We start from the raw sequence: 6,180 nt of genomic DNA, 5'->3' as shown, positions 1-6,180 counted from the left end.
ATCCTTTTAATAATCGTATCTTTCTCTTTCTCTTTTTTAATGGGTTATGGTAGCCTTTAAACCAGAGAGATCCTTCCCAGATCAAGCCCGTCTCAATGTTTTTTTGCACCTCTACATCACATATTTTTTGTTGCTCATGTGTATATTATTCTGTATGTATAAATGTATAAATGTCTTTTTTGTGTGTGCAACACTGGTGGTGTTAGCATGCATGGTGATATAGATAAGTCTATGAATCAATAAATCATTTAAACTAAATACCTAACATTATTGCAGTTCGAGCTTTGCAGTTAATAAATCATATTTCAGGGTTGCCTTTCAGGAAGTATTACGACAGGCAATTTTATTTCCACTTACCCTCATGTGGCTCTTGCTCTGATCGATCTAGTGACCTTTGACCCTTTGGTTACAGAGAGGTCTGTCTAACCCCCAAGCACCAAATCAGAGGGCCCGTCTCCAAAGGTTCATTTTTTACAGAAGAGGGTAAAAATAAAAGAAGTGAAAGAGGACATCTGAATGTCATAAAACAGCAAGTCTTGTATTCATCATGAAACACACACATAATCTGATTGATTTCAATGAGGTCAAAGCTAAAGTATTCAATCATTTCCAGCTTGACAAAGAGAAGAAGGGAGAGCAGACTACCCACAAAGAATCCTTTCACCACAAGACTAAAGCCTGGGACATGGCTCCCCTCTACTGGACAAGACAAGAATTACACTCAATCCTGCACAGAATGCACTCTTGACTTGATACAAGGCATTCATAATGGGATACAAAGCACAGGGGGAAAGTAATGAGCAGTGCTTTAGGAGGGCAAACAAACATAAACAAAAAAATAACAAGGTGTTTCTTTCCTACAGTGAAAGCATGGTGAGAAGAGAAAATAGCACTGGCCACAAGCTGAGGAGGCGTTCAACAATGAGCGCCCTGTGTTTCCAGTGTGATTAGAGCCCTGCAGCACGGTCGGGAGAGAGACAGAGAGAGAAAGAAGGCAGGCCTGTGGTCACCAGTGAACGTCATGTAAACACAATGAATGTGATAATTCAGTTAGCAGAGATACTGCTGTAATAGGATCGAAATAGCCTGAGACTGTTGGTCAAATGTTTCCATAAGACTAAATGTGAGTTTATAGCCTTCATGTTCAAACTAAATGGGGTTAAGCAGCAATCAGACCAGAGAGGCGGCCAACAGACAAACGCAGACTGGAAAAATATGCCTGACAACTGGAAAAACACTACAGAATTCCAATGTAACATCAAACAAGACTATGAAAATAAGACCCAAGTTGTAACAAACCAGAATTATTCAAGACAGATTCAACGACCTTTTAATTTAACATCAGATATGTGAAATTGGTCCTTGAGGACTTAAAAACAACCCACAGCTGGGGTTGATGGGAATTAGGCCTGCAAGATAGGAGGAAAATCAGCAATATGCAATAACTTTGTTCAAGATCAATTAATAAATGTGCAAATACTGAGGAAGCCATACTAGCCCTTCTCTTCTTCCTCAGTCATCATGCTGGGGAACTCTCGCCATCACCGCGAAATTGACACCAGTTAATCTGAGGGTAGCAGGCGGCTAGCTGGGGCTTCATCTGTTTGGCCAAATGGTGTCGAATGCTTGGCCCATGTATCCAGGGCCCCATCTGATAGGTCAAATGTTGGCATGCTGAGTGTCATTGCATGGTGCGTGTTGATAAAATGATTTTTCTTATTAATAGTGTTTCAGCATGAACTGATGATGGTGCAAGCTGAAAAGTCAGAGAACCATCTTCAAGGGCACACGAACATCTGAATCAAATTTCATGGCAATCCATTCAGTACTTGTTGAGATATTTCAGTCAGGAGTTGGGAACAAATCGGTGGACTGACATTACTGATGAATGACTTACAAAGGGCTGATGTCCTGTTGTAGTATCACATAACATAAGCACTAATGCAGAATACACACATCACTGACTAAATTAAGGGTCAACCAATATGTTTTTTCAAGGGCCGATGCTGATCCCGGTTAAATAACCAAAGATGGAATATAATTAAGTACAATTTACTCAAGAAAACGAAGTACATTTTTTAGGTACATGGTATTTACTTACTTTTTATTACTTTACCTCCACTTTTGGACACAAATATTGCATGTTTTACTCCACTACATTTATTTGATAACATTAACGGTTAAACTGCAAATTCGGGTTATATACTTCATTATTATTTGGCATCAGAGCCAAAGTAGCGCATTTTTAAATCAATCAATGTGATGTAACTTAAACTGCTCGAAACTGTCCAACTTCCAAAAAAATGCGGCCCCTCTCGAAAGACGAACAACAACATCGTCCCCTAGAGAAAAGCCTTCTGTGCCATTCTTTGCTCTTCTTTCAAAATAAATATATTCTCCAGTTCTGATATAACTAATGTTAGCAGCTATACAACCCTCTTGAAGAGCCGCCATTGTTTTCAAACGAACAATCCCTTCCCTCACCGGTCGTCACATTTTAGCTTGAAGCCGAACAAGATGGATGAGCGAGATCATATGATCGCTTGAGCTTGCGAATCCAGCTGCCTAGCAAGGTAATGTTTTAGCTGCAAACTGACAAAAAACAAAAACACAGATGGCGATAAATGCAGAATATTGGATACGCTAATCGGCCAGGCCAATAATCGGATGATCCCTAGATTAAATGCTTTACAACAGGACCACTTCATGTAAAAAAACATCATTACAAGTGCTCACACACCAAGAAAGGGGTTTTAGAATTGTGGATTTTATAATATAATAAATCCTGTATACACTTTAGATTGTTTGGTTTGGTTTATTTGACCAACTGGAAGTTTATCCACCGTGTTATTCATAATTACATGTGAGTCACGCACCCAGATGCTTCTAGATCTCACAAGAATTTCCAGCCAGGTTTTCAAAACGGGGCTAAGTGAGGACATCAGACTGCTCAGTGTGGCCAATTAGTCAGTGTTTACAATGGCAGCAGCAGCAGTCTAGATAGAACTGAGCTGATGCATGGACTGTGAAGAACACACATACACACAAAGAGTATACATACAGTATACGCACTCTCCAGAGATCTGGGTCAGTGTGCTGTAGAGACAAACAAACACCTTGAGGCAAGATTGCAAGCATGAGAAGCAGTGATTACAGCCGACACAAGCAATCCAACACCATAGGAATGAGTATTGATTCTGCCCTGATGTACCTGTGTCTGCATTCATCATATTATCTGTGATTATCGGTGAGTAAATGGGGGAAATGTTTGATGTGTTGCATCCCTTAAAGCACACTGAGGACACAAGCAGCATATTGGTATCTCATCATCACAGGCTTTCTCTTCTAACTGAAACTGTATCTACATTTTCCACAGGGCTTTGGGTTTGTGTTTAACTTTTCCTACTTCTAAAGGGGTCAATTACGTTAAATCACTGGTGGAAGTTCACTTTGTGCAAAAGCTATTAAACAGGGGGAGGGAGGAGCTGGATTATTTTTTTTAAAAAGTGATCTGCAGTATCACGTTTTGTGCTGACACAACTGGGTGTACCAAGATAGTAAAGACACAGACAAGACAAGAATATGCAAAAATGAAAAAAGACAGCAATTTCCACTGCTCACGTGTTGGAAATCCAATGTGTGTCCCCCTCACTTGTACAGTATGAGTTGGATTTAGTCACTGTAAACGTTAAAAAGTGTCATCTTACTGTCCGTCTCAGGGCTCCTGGGTGTAACTATTTTGGTCACACATAAATTTCACAAATGCAACTAAATCTTTTCATTGGTCACACTGAAATTTTGCAGTTTGTTTTTAAAAACAATTGAGCTTATAGCAATTTCTTGTTGCATGTGATTTAAATGAAAAAAAAAACAAACAAAAGAAACAAAAGGCGCACAAGTGTAACCAGTCTGGAGCCCTGCTTCTGCCAAATCTTGATAAGCGTGGCGAGAAATGTTGAGCTGCTTCAAAAATAACTGTGCATCTGTAGCAATAAGCGAGAACCAGACAGTCTGGCGACCCTTCCTGCCCTGAGTTTCGCCTACTGAGCTACAAACAGCTTTCCCTATCTAATTTATGGAGGTCGTAGGGGCCATATGGAACCTGAGAGGATCATCTGCAGATACTACTTAAGGCAGAAAAAACACCTTTCCACCTCGCCTGCATGTTTTTTAGGGGACAAAACTCATGTAGGAGTTTTTTTATTTACCAAAAATTGCACTTGGATAAGTTTTAAACATTAGCACAGGGGTACAGTCATTCATTCCTAAATTGGCAATATACTGCCAATCCAGTTGGTCATGGGTCATGTCTGAGGCCATGTCCATATAACGATACATATAAGATATGTATAAAAAGTCGATAACATAATTATCGTGACAGAATCGGAGAGAAGTCAAGTCAAGATCAGAAGCGTGACTATAGAGAAGCGTCCACTGTCATAGAGCGTGCTGCAACATCAGTATATGTGTTAAAATAATTTACAACCACAATTACTACATAAACAAAGCTGAGATAATGCATCAGAAATGATGTAACAATAATTTGGGTGGTGTAACAGTACAGGATGCTGGCGTTGCATTTCAGTAAAACTGCATCACACTTTGAGGAGGAGAAACACCCAAAAGGCAGCATGTTATGCATAAGGAAAGAGGAAATAAAGCTGTCAGTGTCACCTCACTTTCTGTCCCCTACGTTAGGGTGAAAATGTAAAAAGAAAAAAAAAAGATGAGTAGTACTGTCCACTTATGTGTCTCGGTTGCCTCAGTTAAAAACAAACCCTGTGATTGTTAGCAAAATAGAGCTTTATAGTTTTTTTTAACAGGACATTCCACTGTTTGTTTGTTTTTAAAAACATCCATCAGAGATGTCATTTCATGAGTGCAGACAGTTCCTCCTTCCCAAATAGCCAGAAGGTGGCAGTGGAGGGTGACTGTGTGGTGTTCAGCCTCCCCGACTGTGAAAAGCTCCCGTCTTCACAGAATTACATGCCCTATTAATGTCTTCCCTTCCTCCTTCCGTGATGACCCACTGGCCTGCAACTGCAGAGCTGGACTACACTTCAGAGGCATTACAGGGGAGGAACAAATCCTTGCCTCTTGTCCCTCGTTGAAAACAAATCCTATTTGGACCACACACACTCTGAACATGTGAATCCCTCCTTTTAATTCACTCTTGTTCCGTCTCCTCATTCAGTCTGATCAACTCGGTAGATTTGCTCAGATCTTGTGCTCTCCTGGCTAAAGTCCTGGGAAAGCAGGAGGAAAATCCTTAACGAGCTCACACTCCCCTAGTCAGACAAACAGGGAGCTAAATCCAACGGAAAAATCCACCCTTTCGGTCCCTAACACGAGCCACTAGTAGATTTAAGGAGCTTGGTAAGTGTTGCCTGGCTGTCAGAGGTTAAAAAAGAATAACCACTCAATTTGAGCCTTGTTAAGTGCTCAGTCCAGAGGCAACCTGGTGGCTTACAAAACCAGCACACCTCTAACTAATGGCTGTTGAAAAGGTGAGTTTAAACTGGGAGCGCTTCCTACTTAAACACCTACTTCTGGCCTACTTCTACAGTATATTGAATTAGCCAGTCAGCCAGCAATAATACTGGTACTGTGGCCACAAGGGAGGAAATCATTCCCACTTAGACACCACAGAGGAAGCAGCTTATATCATATTACAATTCAGTATATTTCATTGAATGATCTGTGAGAGGCATGGCCAATCAGTCTGACAGCATGAGTCTATGTCCATAAATCTCAGTTCTATTCCTGGTTGGGATATTTATTCTAACACTATAAGATTATAGACAAAGAAACTAAAAATGTAGTCACAAATTAAGACAAATTCTAACTGTGACACATCAATTTTGACAGATTGAAACATGATCTCCTATATGTAGCTAGATGATGTTAAAACACATCACAGCTGTGTTAAACAGTTTTCCTTCTGGATTATAGTTGCACAAATCAATTAATAGTTGATTAAATGGCTGTCACCTGACTCTGCAGTTGCCAGCAGCTCTATGGAGCAGTTTTAGCATTGTTTAGCGATTTGTTTTGGTTTAACAGACTGCAACTAAACTGTTTTGGTTTAGGCTCACCGCTCTCATCAGCTCAGCAAAAGAAAGCTTTGATAAAGCCAGTGTACGCTACCTACCCAGCATCAAATGGCAGACAATCTAGCAA

Source organism: Pagrus major, chromosome 8 (assembly GCF_040436345.1).
Source record: "Pagrus major chromosome 8, Pma_NU_1.0".
Lineage (NCBI taxonomy): Eukaryota > Metazoa > Chordata > Actinopteri > Spariformes > Sparidae > Pagrus > Pagrus major.
This window is presented reverse-complemented; position numbering follows the sequence as displayed.